Genomic DNA, 16,746 nt, shown 5'->3' with positions numbered 1-16,746 from the left:
CATTAGCTATTAAAATATATATAAGATGCATTGTGAACATAATTTCGTAATAATAAAAAGCATTTAAAAATCAAAAAAAATAATGTATGTGCATACTTTGTATGTACGTATGTATGTATATAGTATGTACATATGTTCCATTTAATGTATGCTATTTACAAGGTTTTGTTTTCAATACAGTTATCGTTCTAGTTTTACTTACGTCGATTAATTTGTTTGATATTCTCAAATAACGGCGTTGTTGAACTTTATGTTTATACACATGTATGTATGTGCATATTCTCTTTCCAGGACGAAGCCGAGTACTTCAAATTATTCATTATATAATTGAAAACGAGCTTTACATAATATAAAATGCTTTCACAGTCAAAGGGAATAAATACGCGTCGCGTCGGTTGCGTTGCGTTGATTAATTAGCAAAATGGAAAATTGAACGTTTTTCTACAGTTTTCCGGCGCACGTGGTTACTATTTTTGGATTTCGTTTAAAAAGACCGCTTCGCATTTTTTCCCTCCACTATTTTACACGGTGAAAATAAAACACTGAAATAAAAAATCACGAACGAAACGAATCCGATGCGGGCGATTTCAATTAATGTATGTATTCGCAACCCGCATGCACGAATGCATAATAAATGCGTTGTATTTATTTTCCGACACTTTTATCCCAAAATTAGGCGGACAGATCTGTCACCTTTGTGTTGTGCTATTATTATTTATTCCATTTAATGAAAACGTTCACGTCGTCCTTATGATGGGATATGACGTGTTTGATCTGGTTGATTGTTAATTCGAGACGGATCTCGCTGGTTGGTGGGATGCAAACGTAATCCGATCGTGATATATTATATATGTACATATGTATGTATGTTGATAGTCTCGTGTGTGAGTCAGAAATCGTAATTTCTACACGTTGTTGGTCACAAATTGATATCAATATTGTCGTCGTGACAGTTGTAAAGATCGTTGATACGATAGGCGGCATTAACGAGGTTCATTGTGACCGGTGCATCTGTTAACCCACCAAAAACTGGTACATAATTATAGGTTACAGTGGGTCATTAAAACACTATCAAGATCTCTAACAAATGTCCTTTGACGTCATCAAAATATACGTACGTATAATTTATGTTTTCCGCCAAAAAAATCGTTTTGAAGTTTGCTAGAGCGCAACGCGTCGAGCTGTTTAGTGTATTTTAGACGAATTTTTCAATTTAATTTTCTATTACTACTAAATTTGTTTTATATATGTATGTACACACACACAGGACTGTTTCGATAGTTTGTATTGCTACGAGAAAATATCCACAATTCAATTTGTTTTCCCATACAATTGCTCAGATATGTACATACGTGTGTAATGTGTATATGGGTAATAAGTTTTTTATGTGCCATACTTTAAATATATACCAGTTAAAAATAAAAAAAATAAATTTATTAATTGGACTCATTCCAGAAATAACACAATACCGGCTGTTATACATAAACATTATTATTTGATTATGGATTCTAATTACAGCCACGGCGTAGTGCACTAGTAGAGCTATTGCATACCAATAGACAGGTCGTGGTTTCGAATGCCGGCCAATTACGATGCTGGCGAGATCTTTTGGTTATTAAAACACAGATCGACTGTCTCCTGTTAGAATTTTCCGATATTTCTAGCTAAATTACTGTGAAGGAACCAAAAAATCATCGGTATTTTCCCCCTTAGTTTTGAATTGGTTGAATCTTCTAAAATGCTACCTACGTATGTATTTCCTCCAAATTTGCTGTGTATCAAAAATTTTGTTGATTATTCCATTGTATTCTATGTAGGTAATGTTATGTTTGAAAATATATCAGTACTTATGTATGTACAAAAATAATCTAATAAAGAATAATCTGTAGCCTTGGGATAATTCCTGTAATATATTTGTCCGAGATTATTATGTTGCGTAAACATTTTGTCCGTTACCATTTAGTCGCGTTATCATTTTGTGGCGGACGTTGTGTCGTTAGACTTTTTGTCTATAGACGTTTCGTCGTGGAACCATTTTGAATATCTATTTAAGTAATACATAACCATCATCCGTTTTGCTGAATTGATTTGGTGAATTCGGTATTGTAACACTATACTAATATTACGCCAATTTATTTTATTTTTTATTCAATCAATCATGCAAATTCATCTTACAGATCACTCCAATTCGATGAGTATATTATTCAGATCAATTATAAATACGATTATGAATAAATAAATAAATAATAATTATATATTTTTGCATTAAACACGACATCTATGGTGAAACATTGTACAGAAGCATTGTAAGCATTATATGTACAAGGCAAATGCGATCAACATCTACAAAGATATTATGAAAAAATTTGTAGCATTTATACAAACCAGTGAAAAATCGAAATGCTGAATCAATCAATTTTTTGCGAGAGAGATGGACAGGGATGCCAATTTTCCAGGAACTGTTTCAATTGGTGATTCTGATAGGAAATGTTCAATTTGGAGTCACAAACTAAGATCTGGCCAGCAGCAACTAGTGGGACTGGAACCCGTGGCCACTTTGTTCGAAAGCATTATACACTAACCACTAATCTATGCTGCTGGTTTAAATTTAGAATTAAACTTATCGAATCAGTCCAGAAAATCGGATGGTTTGATTCCCGCATAATCTTCGAAAGGGTTGCTGTTTTTCGCAGGGAATCGAAATCAATTTTATTGAAAGGGCACACGTTCACTGTAACTCGGTGAGATAATACGTACACATAAAACCCAACATTCATTCGATTCGTACACGTCGTACACGCAAAGGGCTGCATATTCAAGCCCTTTATGCGAATTATTCATACAAACATGAAGTAGACGCAGTTTATGCGATCCCCTCATCCTGCAAAAAAAAATCAAATGAAAAGGAATCGACATACAGACCGACCGACGTTCGATTGTGAACATTCTCGTCCACAATGTGAATTGTGTTCGGGTTAATGCGAGTCGGAATTGTAACCGTGTAATTAGAGAGTACGGCTGTTTAGACATTTTTTTTCGTATTTATTTTTTTGATACGAATCGTCATGGGAAGATGGCCGCGTCCTTTGTCGGATCGAGTGGTGACTCTTGACACAATGAGCCGGTGCTATTGTCGAGTTTGGTATGAACCGAAAAAAAAATTGGGATCAAATCGACAATGATGAATCGCACCCCTTTTTCGCGAAGGGATCCATTCCCCCTGTCCTCGGGACGGATCATTAATTGTCGAATATATGTACATATATTTATTTTATTACATTTTATACCAGGAAGGCCGTACAGGTAAATGCCCAATGCGCCTTCCTGGTCAATTACAAAAAATCTATATATAATAATAGACATGTCCGGTAGTAAAGAAAAATAAATAAAGAGACGTATGAAACTAGGATGGAGTGCATTTGGACGAATGAATGTTGTTTTGAAATCAAAAATGCCACTCTGTCTGAAGAAAAAGATCTTCGATCAATGCGTTTTGCCGGTGATGACGTATGGATGTGAAACTTGGACAATAAACGACAAGATGCTACACAAAATTTAATGTACTTAAAAAGTATGGAACGTTGTATACTCGGCATATGTAACGAGGAAATACAGGAAGTGAATAAGTGGGAGAAAAGTATGACAAGGGTAGTGGACATAGAGGATAGAGTAAAGATATTGAAATGGCAATGGGTGGACCACGTGGCTAGAAGAATGGATGAAAGGTGAACAATAGAAGTGTTAGAATGGTAGCCGAGAGAATGCAAAAGGGTAAAAGGAAGACCGCAGTGAAGAGGCGTAGATGAAATTAGGAAAATGTGTGGGGTGAGATGGATGAGAGTTGTGTAAAACAGAGACGAGTGGAAGCGTGTTGGAGAGGCCTTCATCCAGCAGTGGATGGCGAGTGGCTATAGATGATGATGATGATATATATGTACATATATATGAGCTGTGTTTTTCCATGGTGATATTTTAAAATAAGTAGCAACTTCATTTTGCGATAGAAATTGCATCGATGCATTGCGTCGGGCTTCGAACAAAAAAGTGCTTCCGGGCTTCGATGCAGATTTTCGCATTAAAAGCACACGGTTTCGCCAATATACGTCGACGGTCATTTGTACCACTTGTAATTGTGGGGGCAAGTTCAGGGAAATTCAATCGGAGAGTTGCAAGCGAAATAAATTCGTTTAAAAAATTTACTACTTTATTTATTGGCCCGTACAATGTCGATGTTCGGTAATGTGTGGGCTGTTTCGTGATGTTTGGTTGGCTTATTCCATGATTTTTAAATTATAAGTAGATGATTGGGGATTGTGTGTGCTATGTCAATTTGCGAGTCTCAAATATTTGTTATTATCTGTAGACGTTGCGAGTTCAAATATTTTGCGCACGTCTTGTCGCAACAGGTATAAGATAGCTCAATCAAATAATTGTCTTTGTTTTCTGTAAAATATGTAGAATAATAATGATACTAATAAAGAGTTGAAATATTATTTGTTTGGATCTTTTTCTACTGCTTTTTTTCTCGCAAGACTGTTGGCTATTTACTCTCAATTTTCATTGCTTTATTTTTATTACTTTGATCAATGGAATTATCTTCTAATTACCAGTAATGGTTATTTGTATAATTACAGTAATAATAATAATAATTAATAATTAATAGTCATTTAATTCATTATTAATAATTAATAGTCATTTTCTAATTACCAGTAATATAATATTCATTTGGACAAAAAAATGTTGTACATACCTCGCAAGTTTAATTTCAAAATATGTGGATGCATTTTCTATTTTTTACCATTTCAACAATGAAGTTTTGACAGATCTAATCTTCGACATGTAGGATCACAAAAACGAAATAGGATGACTTTAAAATGGCTTACAAAATCTAGTATGATAAAAGGTTCGTAAAATATCGCAGTATAAATATATAAAATCAAGCCAGAAATACGAAATCAGTCCGTGCTGTCAGAATGAAGCGTTTAAAATTTGGCCGTAACATACATATGTATATGTACGTATGTACGAGTATGTATATATCAGAATTATAATATAAACATTTTAACAATTATAATATAACCTATGAGTACAGTAAAAATATATTTGAGAGATAATGAGAGCCTATAATCCAAATTTTATAAGACGTGGTGTAATATTGAGAGAACTAATCACAACCTTTTAGCTCATACTCGTTAGTTATAATATGTGCATTCGAAGTTTGTGTAATTTTGCCCGACATTATACCTGTTGGAGATAGACATGTTGAGTTTTGACACTGATATATTTATATATTGTAGAAGGAATCCCATATGTACTTTCGTCTCAAACAAACTAATAAATTAGAGATATACGTATGTATTCTACAGACTTTGCTTAAAATAATTTTGAATCGTACGAAGAAGGGTCAAATAACAATGTCGATATATTCGTACGTACCGTACTCACAAAAGGTCGGATCCTTTCAGATTCGCATTTTATATTTACACGAGTGTATCTGTCAAAGAAATCCGTAAGAAAGGCTTGGATAAGTGGCGGACTCGGAAGTTATTGAGGAGCTTCCTGTAATTGGCTTATGAAAAAATAATATCTCATTTGATTATTTTTCGATTGGAATTTCTCTTTGTACGTATCTCATATTATAATGCAAGTAATATTATTCATAAGAAACACAACTAACGGATGAAATATTCAATCAATCGATATGAGACGAGAGCTGTTATGGATATGAAAGGGATCGAGCGTGGAAAATCGCCAATATTAGATCAAAAAACTAATTATGTAGGTAGACGTACTCGTATACGTGACGTGAAGCTTTCGATTGGATAATTTAACATACATATACGTGTGTACATTTGTATGTATGATCTAATGTAGACCTATTTTGGTATTATGTTTATTCTTCGTTGGCCCTATTTCTCTTTATCGAATACACTGTGTTGCGTAAAGAGGGTCCTTCTCAAGAATCTTCTAACGAAAATTCCCTTTGATGCAAACGGGACGAATAGAGTAAAAGCAAGTTTACGAAATCTCAAATAAGATCATTTTTTTTGTGCTTTGTGATTGTTTAGAAAACTTTTTGTGTTTTTGTATTTTAGGATGTGGGGAATTTTCTTCTATATTCGTCTTCACACTTTCGGATTAATTGGCGTGAAAATTGAAACTATGTATGTATGTACATATGTACAAAAGAAAATATCTAAATAAAATATGAATAGAAATATGTTTGTATACATAAGTTACTCAATTTTTTTGTGTGCAGGTACAGGGCTCTAAATAAAAGATGATTGTGATAGTGTTTGGCCGTCTAAAATATTGAATAATACGTTTATTTTAATTCAACCAATATGTACATATGTATGTATGTGGTATACCTGAATTTTTAATCATTTAGAGATAATGACAGAAAAAACACGTTCTTCCAAATTTATAGATTTTTATAAAACAACACAAGCATAAAGTTAATACATTATTACTGTTGTAGATATACATACAGTAGATTATATTAAGTACTAACTGAACCCGGCATGCGTTGCAATGCCACAATAACGCATGCCATTCCCGTTCCCGTTTCCCGATGTGTGTCGATAAGTGAATGTTTCAGTTTCAAATTAATACGTAATAATCAAATTAAATTACAGTAATGATAATTTGTCGGAAAAACGCAGGCGGCGCGAACACATTCAAAATTATTCAATTGTTAGTTTATTTTACCCTAACAACGTAGGTGGCGACGCGAAAACATTTGAAATTATTGCATTGCAATGCCACTCATTCCTGTTTTCTCGTTTTTGGGCGATTTTTTTTATAGAAACCATCGCGAGCATGCACACAATAACTCATGTAAGTTTTATCGCAATCGGATGATTGGCATAGGAACGCATACGTGACAGATAGACAAACATTGATTTTTATATATGAAGATAAACATTTTAAAATCAATTGTTTGAAATCACATATGTATGTATGTATGTACATATGAACTCAGTGAAATAATTTTAATATCACATAGATTGAGAAGGACTGTCAGCAGATGTGTGCGGTTGCATCGGTTCTATTTGGATGTTAGCGACAATTGTTCGCAATCTGGCACCTCTGAATCGCACTGGAAATCCTCTACATTACCCCAAACCATAAACCGAAAGGTGAATTTCCACGAATGAATACGATTTCCCACCCACCACCTAATCTCGCACGAGGCAACGTAGTTTTTCCGCTCGTTTCGTTAATCAATTGATGCACCACTTGCTCGGGTCGTTATTGTTTTAACCGTATTCATAGATTCAGTCGGGGAGCATTAATTTTGCACATAGGTATCGGCACGGCTTGTAAATAATGTATGACCGAATTCGAATCAAATTTCCCGGCCTCTCAGACCATCCATTACCCGTCGGTGCAGTCGGGGCTGTGAATGTATGTATGTATGTATGTATGTACATAGTTGGCATGCAGGATACCAGGCCGATGTATCAATATAAGGCTTTGATATCTTCTGGTCTGTGGCATTATTTAGTTCACGTGCGTCTCGTCTCGTCTGGAGCTTCTCAATGCGTCCCAGCATACACCCCGAGTCTGATAAAAATTGCATTTCAGCTCTGGCGAAACATAAATCAGGACGAATGAGCATATTCTGCCGTGTCGGCATACACTCGTCGTTTTCCAGGGGTTTTCCCGGAAGTGTCGCAATGTGAAAATCATAAATTGCTCATATTCTAATTGGTATTATGAATGGCGTAGCTGATTCGTTTTTCTGCTACTGGAAATTTTCGACGTCGAATTGAGTTTTTTTTTTAAGGTGTAAGGTATATTAATAATAGCTCAGGATTCCAAAAACACCGAAATTTTTCTTTACCGGTATTATCGAAAAAATCTTCACTACCGGTAATATCGGGATTATCCACTAGTACTGATATTTTTATTTTATTTTATTTTTTATTACGTTTTATACCAGGAAAGCCTTACAGGTAAACCTCAATGCGCCTTCCTGGTCAATTACAAACAATACATAATTTTTATTATATAATACAAGTCGCTGAATTACGAGACACTGAAAATTCGCAAATTAACGAGACATCTATGAATTATACATAAATTTAATTGTACATTAATCATACTCAAATAGTGGTGACATAGTAGGTAGGAAGGATTTTTAGCCAATTTTTAATCGGGAACCGTTTCAACAATGAAATCAGAGAAAATTGGAAAGCTCTGATAGGGAACGATCCACCTGGAGTCATAAATATCCAGGTCTGACCAGCAGCACTACAGATATACTTAGAAAAAATATTTTCAATCGAGTTCAGGTAATGGTATCGAACCCGGCTCCTCTCGAAGATAAGCAGAAGCTTAATGACCTATGACTATGCTATGCTTATTGACTTTGCTGCTGGCCATCCGTCGGTACTACCGGTATCTAGCGGTAGTACCAACATCGAGAGGTATTACCGGTATCTAGCGGTATATAGTGACAGTACCGGGATCTAGAGTAAGTTGCGGTAGTACCGGTATCCAGCGGTAGTACCGGTATCCAGCGGTAGTACCTAAATTATGCGGTAGTAATTGTCACACATTTGAATGAAATAAATCTTAGTAAAACAGACACTAGTGTTTTAAATTCCTCAAAAATACTGAGCTATATATCGTAGTATATAGCTCAGTATTTTTGTATTTATATGTATACATATATTGTAATTCGTACTGTACATATGTATTCATATGTTAAGTTCTACGTTCAAACTTTAGTAATTTTTTGGAATAACTATGGTAAAAATTCATGAATTAGACCGTACATATCATATTACCCATTTAAGAAACAATAGTAGAGTTAATATATACATAGGTACATATAATCTAATGCATACATATGTATATGTGTAGTTTACTATATAACAAAATTATTATTGAACGTATTGCGCTTTACGTAACATTATTTGTCAGGATGAGCTTACAATTTGGAATTACCATTTCTATTTGGTATTTCGGAGGGGACGTCTCTCAGAACTTCGTCATAGATACGAAGCTCGTATCGTAAAACTTGAAGTTTCACGATCAGGACGGTTCTCTGAATAACAATTATTGGGTACGCGTATTATATTATATATATACATATATACATACGTATCTATATGTTTGGGAAAACAATGAAAAACGCGTTCAAACTGAATATGTTGACAGATTAAGATCGCCAGAGACGACAGTAGGTTCTTGTATAATATAATGCGGTGTGACTTGATGCATGCTAATTCACATTACGACAGAAAGGCGAAGATGTATTACATAATTTAATACAATGAATGGTGAACATTGTGTGTATTACTCTACGTGTGTTTATTGATCTTTTACAAATTATTTATTTGGTTAGTTGTACATTTGTTAGAATTTGATTTCTGATATTTAGCCAGCAGTACAGCGCGGTAGTTGCGTTAATACTGAGCACCGAGATGTCACCCTGTTTGATCCCATGAGCTGACCTCGATTGAAAAGAATTTATTCCGAGTATAATCTGTAGTGCTGCTGGTCAGACTTGGATATTTGTGACTCCAAGTCGAATGTTTCCTATCAGAGTTTGCCAATTTATTTGATTTTATTGTTGAAACAGTTCCTCCTTCAGATTGGCAAAAACCATCCTATCCACTGAGTCACCACTATTTGAATATGATTTGAAAAAATTATAATCTATTAATTTATATATGTGCAATTTTAATACCATACATGTCGCCCAGGGGAAAAACACGTAAGACATCATGGATATTAAATTAAAAAATCTACATACATATGAGTTTAAATGTATCTGATGATGAAGGTTTGCTTCAATTAATCTAAATATACTGATCGATAATATTTATGTATGTATGTACGTTAATTTAAAATCTGTACGTAGCAATTAACCTGGCTGGGGTATGTTCTGTGAATGATTGATTGACTTCTGGGTATGAATTTGTCTTTTGTAATGTACTAAGCTTGAAAAGGCTTGTGTGGTGGTCTAAAGGGAAAGATCAATCAATAAAACTTAGGGATAAAAGATCAAATGGGATGAAATTTAATAAAAAAAATAGTAATTTTTGTAAGTACCTTGGTTTTTGTCAAATAATGAAAGGGTATGAAGGTTGGTGATTTACCTACATATGTATGTAGGTAAATTTACCTACATATGTATGTTTTTATGAGACAAAATTCATCATTTATGACAATTTAATATTTAGATAGTACATATTTATATGAATTAAGTAGTGTAGAAAAAAATTAATTGAAAATTAACGTTGAGATTTATTCAAGATATTATAAATGTTTTAACTTGTTTAATTAAAAAAGTACAATTTAAAAAAAATCTTAGTAGATGATTGAATGAAACTATTAAACTTTATATATTATCTCTTTAACGTATTCAAAGACACATTATTATAAATACATATCTGTATGTAAATTATCAGTTAGGTTGGGCATAAATAATGTATGTAAGTCAAAGATGCTTATTAAATCCTTATATTAGTTTTGCAATACATTAACGCAAGAATGTAATATAATATTTTTTCTAAGAATTCTTTGTAAGAACTAGTTATACCAAAAACGATAACCATTTACAAGGAATTCCTATGATTCATTTTAAATCAGCTCTCATAGCTCACGTCCTATTCTGAGATACGCGACTGTAATTATAGGTTTCGATGTGTGTCGAGTCTCACAGACTACCATTTAAAAGACGGTTGTTTCGTCATTTTTTTCTTCTCTTCGACTAGTTTGGGAACCTCTGGCGCCATTGCAGATGCCGATCACGAGGGTAGCGCCATCTGCTAGGGTCGCGTGTATTATCGGCACTAACGAGAACTTTTTTCCATCGTCGTTGCGAGAAAATCTCGGCATTTTGGCCCGGAGGCTTTCGCGCAAAAAGTTATCCTGCCAAATTAAAAGGGGGTGGTGACTTCGAAGCGATACGGAGCATTTTATATCGTCCCGTGTTTCAATAGGGAATAATACCCCGTATTAGAAGCGCTAGGGGAAGGAATTGGGCAATTACGATTTTTCGATAAGTTTTCTTATATTCAATAATATAAATTACATATTGTGTACATAGGCAATTGTCCATAAATGTGTTTTTATTTGATACTGTAATAGTGTGAGTGCAGTATTACACATATAATATTTTAGATATTTCTAAAGTACATATGTATATGTACATATGTGGACGGATTTGTTACGTCTATGAATGTGTATAATTGTTACCTGTTTTGAATTTCATTATCCTTCCCTTACTCACGTGTATTATTTTGTATTATATTCGAGAATGGTGTGTACATTTTTAAGTATTGGAAGCATGCATTTGTGGATTAAATTTGAAATGAAGTAAATGAGCTTTCGGGATATACATACATATGTATGTATGTATGTATTTGAGAAGGTATGACAGAATGAAGCGAATGATTGTTATTTTTGAGGTAGAAGAAACAAGAGGAAGAGGTAGATTTCTAAAATAATTGCTTTGCGATAGATAGTATTCTGGTGACAGATTACTATCTCAATGAATTTAGGGAAAATTCTAGATCTTTTCTTAATTGCGATTTACAGTCATGAGGAATACGAAAAGAGACGAGTCTAGATCAGCTGTATTTCTAGAGTTTAAATTAAGTAAGGCTTCTCGATGAGCTTCTGTGATCTATTCATTAGATCTATACCTTATTTTATTCTTCCAAAGTATTCTTAATTTCAATAAGTAAACTTTTTCATGTTGAAAGATAGAAAGTTATGTAGCTGAATTATACACATGAACCGTTATATTTAAAAGTGTCGGAAGTCCAGTTTTCAGTTCCAAAAACACTATTTCTGTTTGACTTAATTCACAAATTGTTATCACTTATTTTAATTCGAGTGAATCATTGCATTCAAATACAGCTATACAATTTCCTCATCAATATCCTATCCTAGCAATTCAATATCATATACTTTTAAGAGTATTTTTTTATGTTTTAAATTAAACTGCTTCATTACAATTGAGTAATTAAGTGGTGGAAGTCCAATTCTCAGTTCCAAAAACACAATTTCTGTTTGATTTAATTCGTAAATTGTTATCACTTATTTTAATTCGATATGTCCATAATCTCGGAAAAGCAGAATAAACGTATTACAGATCACCAGTATTTTTAAATATTGCTTATTAACTCGAAATTAAGAAAACTTGACTTATGCCACTTTAAAATATATGTAATATAACGGCTCAATATGCATGTCATTCTATGACATACATACATACTACATATATACATATAATGATTACTCAAGGTACTATTTGTGATAAGTGGGGTAAGTACCTAATGACCGATGTTGGGCTCGTATGCGGAACTGGTTATTTTTGTTTATTTTTGATTTTTTTAGCATTTATTTAAAAAATTCTGGGTATTAAATCACTTGAGATTGTGTGTCGTAATTCAGCAAGAAATGACTAGTAAGTAATTGTTTGTGAAAAACGAATTCAAGTTCACTCATACATATGTGTACCTTCAAAGGCTTAAATTCAAAGCTCACCGCAATTACAGAATTAATACGGTGAAGGCAAATATAATTTAGATGCTTCAAAGTAATCAGTCAAAGCTTCTCTCGGGAACGTTTCGTTTTTTCTGATTCTAGTTGATAATATGTATATATATATATTTTTTTGTTTTTACATATGTGGGTACGATTATAAATATACGGTAGGTCGTAGTGTATCCTATTTACTACATACATACATATATACACGGTGGTGGATAATTCGGTGTTAGCGTTTGCAATTAAGTGAATTCTTCGTTGTGTCATCATTTCCAGCGGCGGCAGATTAATTGAAATTGGTATGTAAATATGTTGAGTGTCGCTGGATAACGAGGTCCAGCATTCCTCAAAGTGGCGGTCGCGAGGAATTCAATTTGGGAACCGGCCTGGGCCGGACCACCGTGCTTTAATATCGGGCCAAATTACATGGCCGACAACGATTCTTTTGTTCGACAACGACTCGGTAATTTGTAGTTTGTTTTAGAGATAGCGACCCTGGCGGCGATCGGCAACCTTTTCGGAGATTTTATCGCCAGCTTAGGAAGCTTAGGTTAAGAGGAATCTTCATGTATATACACACATATGTAGGCAGATGATTTGGAGATGTTTGTATGTATGCATTGTGTTTTATCAAATTGAAGATTCGAGTATGGGCGTAAAGTGAGTGAATTTTTATATGTATGTATGTAGTGTTATGCCTGTTGAAATTTCAACGGGTGCTTTCGGATTGATACATGATTTAAAAAAAAAATAAAGTTACAATATGAATAGTAATAATTAATTGGAATCGGAACTCAAACAGAAATCGGGAAACGATTACATAGATCAGTTAAATTACGCAATAAAAAAATAAAATAAAATTATAAAACCCGAAATCAACAACGAAGTCGAAATCGGAATCGGGAATCGAATAATATGAAAAGTACGTATTTTTACATCGCGTGACGTAAGCAAAAAGATTTATGAGCTATGTATGTTTAATTTACAAAACCTTATACCCGCACTTATGTATAAACAAACCCTGGTCATTCACCTCGCAACCTTCAATATTATAAATTACATATATGTATATGTAGATCGAAATTAAATTATGTGCTATTTAGAACGTTTCCTTTACTCTCATCCATCTTCCTTTTCACCATCTATTCATCATCCTTTCTTACGGTAACTTTCCGCAATCTCTAGGGTGTCATTCGAGCAATTTTTTCAACCATTCTTCCAACTACGTGACCCGCCCATTTTCATTATCTTGTCACCATATGTACATATATGCATATGTCATCATCGTCATCATCTACAGCCGCTCACCATACACTGCTGAATGAAAGCCTCTCCAAAACGCTTCCACTCGTCTCTGTTTTGCGCAGTTCTCATCCATCTCACCCCAAACATTTTGATTATTTTGTCTACCCATCTTCACTGCGGTCTTCCTTTTACCCTTTTGCATTCTCTCGGGTACCATTCTAGCGCTTCTTTTGTCCACATTTCATCCATTCTTCTAGCCACGTGGTGCCCCCATTGCCATTGCAATATCTTTACTCCATACAATATATCCACTACTCTTGTCATACTTCTCACCCACGTATTCCGTTTTCTAGTTTATCCTAGAAATAGAATAATAAAACAATGCTTGATATTAATAAGTGAAACGTAAAGGAGGTTTGTAAAAAAAATGTCAAAAATTGTAAAATAGATTTTACTCAGATCAAATGGTTTGCGTGGTTGATGAACGATTATTTTTTTCCTTGCTCTATAAAATTGAATTAATGTATTCAAATCGAATTAATATCTTTAATGTGACATACATACAATAATATATTCAAATTTTGATTGAAAACTGTTATGTGCACCTGCCTGTTGGTCAGCTTCGCATCTCAACGTCAATATAAGAACTAGCCTGGGGTTGTAACGAGTAGGCTATTTTCTGTACAAATAACACGCCCGTAATTTATAATAAATGTTACATTTTCTTATAAACAAGACTGATTATGTAATTACGACATTTTATACCCCTTTTTTTATCAGGAGCATATGCTTTGAAATAAATTTCGAACAAATTACATTTCATTCGATTTGGCATTGAGAATACGTGTTTTCGCCTGGGGGGGAAAAAGCTAGTTTGGACAGTGCTATCTTCAATTTTGGATCGGTCTGAGTCTGGCAAACGTTGAGAGAAGATTTAGATTTAAAATTATTCATTGAAAATGATGTTGAAGTCGTGTTATGTGAGTTTGTATTTGTGATGGCGCCGACCTGTTGCGGCCGCCACTTGTCGGACAACGCATGGTAACGCCTCCCATAGATAGAGACACGTGTATCCAATAAGATGAGACAGATGTATGTTTATTGGCTCTGAGCTTGCTCTCTAATTGGCTAATTTTTTAATTCGTTTTTTTCCGGCATCATTTACATATTCACCAATCCAATGGGAATTGTGTGAAAATGTGAGAATGTTGATAGTTCATTGATCAAGTATGAGCATTGTTAAATGTGAAGGCTAATTTTCAATTGTTGTACTGTACTTTTGTGTTATTAGTATACAAATGAATACTTTACTACTTTATATGTAATATTATTAATAAAATCAACAATTCAGAATATTTTTATTATCATGTGAATTGAAGTCTGGAATTCTGGACGTATGTGAATTCAATCTAAACGGAAAATTATGAAGTGAAACAATTTTTACTTTATCTATTACTAGTTTTTACCCGGCTTCGCTCAGTGTTTGTAATGTAAACCGCTTAAACAAATGGCTAATCTAATAGTAAACATTCATTTGTTTTTTTATTAAATTTATTTGAATCGAAAAAAAAATTCAACGATATCAATATCGGGATAGAAACTTTGATTTGTTTAAAAATGTTAAGATCTTCTGAATTTACTACATTGTTGGGAAGACTATTCTAAACTGTAACCGCAATGTGATTTTTTTTAATAATTTATATATGTATTTAAATAAATATTTTTTTTATTATATTCTCGGGGTGAGACCTGGGTTTGACGTGGCAACCCTACTTAGAACTCACGACAATTAGTCAAACCTAATTATAACCGATTTAATTAAATTGCATCAGATGACTATTGAACGTTATTTTTTGTATAAAAATAGTAAAAAAAATGGAAAATATTGTTGATATGAATCGATCAAATTTTTACTTTATCTATGTACGTAGTAACAATAGATGAAGTTTTCTGATTATGCGAAAATTCGAACTCGTGATTTTGACTGATTCGAACTCAAAATCGAATACTGATCACGTTTGCATGATTTAGAAAAAATGTGTATATGTGTGTGTGTTTTTTGAACACCGTTAGTTCTATCGAACTGAAACTTAGTATCAAATTTTAGTATTCAAATTTTTAAGTTGACTGGAAATGGGAAATGGGATATATACCTCTTATACAGTTCACATGGTTTTTAAAGTTTTTGATTTCAATTATCTCCCAAATCACTAATTGAATCAAACTGAATTGAAATTTCATATCTAGAAGTTTCAGCTTAATACCAAGTTATATATGTATATAAAATATGGCGAGTATCCGTCAACCGGAAGTGGCAGTTTATTTTATTCCGTGGTTGAGATTGTTAGTTGGTATAAGATTCGTGTAAAGATACTTGTACATATTATAAAATATTGAATGGCAGTTTGTCGGTTCCTCATTCATTATAAAATTATTTACTTGATCGCACTTTTGCAGGTGTCAGACGAGGAAGTTTGTATTATATACACACATATACATACATAAGTAGCTAGGGTAATGTAAAAGGTGAATATTCTATATTTAAAATTTTATCCGTCGTTTGTATAAGTACCATAAAGGCACTTTTTTAAAAATTTAATTACCTAAAAGCATCTTACATACTTTTAACTTTAACCATAAAGTATATTTTTTAGAATGAAAAATAAACGTATTATTGTGGTTTCTTTTGTCTTGAAAAATAATGTATTTTATCTTTCAAAAGCGTCTTTCAAATTGTCACATTAAAACTTTAAAGAAAATGTCGGTAGTATAATTGTATATATGTACGATATTGATTTTATAAAAGCTGCAATAAATGTAAAATACATATGTACCTATACATACGTATTAGAACTGTTGTATTTCAGTGAAAATATTTGGGTTCTTTAATACATACATACATTTGTTCATATAAATACATAAGTTTTTTCCTAGATATTTTTACGAATTTATTATTTATAGATATTTTTACGAATTATATATTTT

Source organism: Arctopsyche grandis, chromosome 9 (assembly GCF_051622035.1).
Source record: "Arctopsyche grandis isolate Sample6627 chromosome 9, ASM5162203v2, whole genome shotgun sequence".
Taxonomy (NCBI): Eukaryota; Metazoa; Arthropoda; class Insecta; order Trichoptera; family Hydropsychidae; genus Arctopsyche; species Arctopsyche grandis.
Note: the sequence above shows the minus strand (reverse complement) of the source record.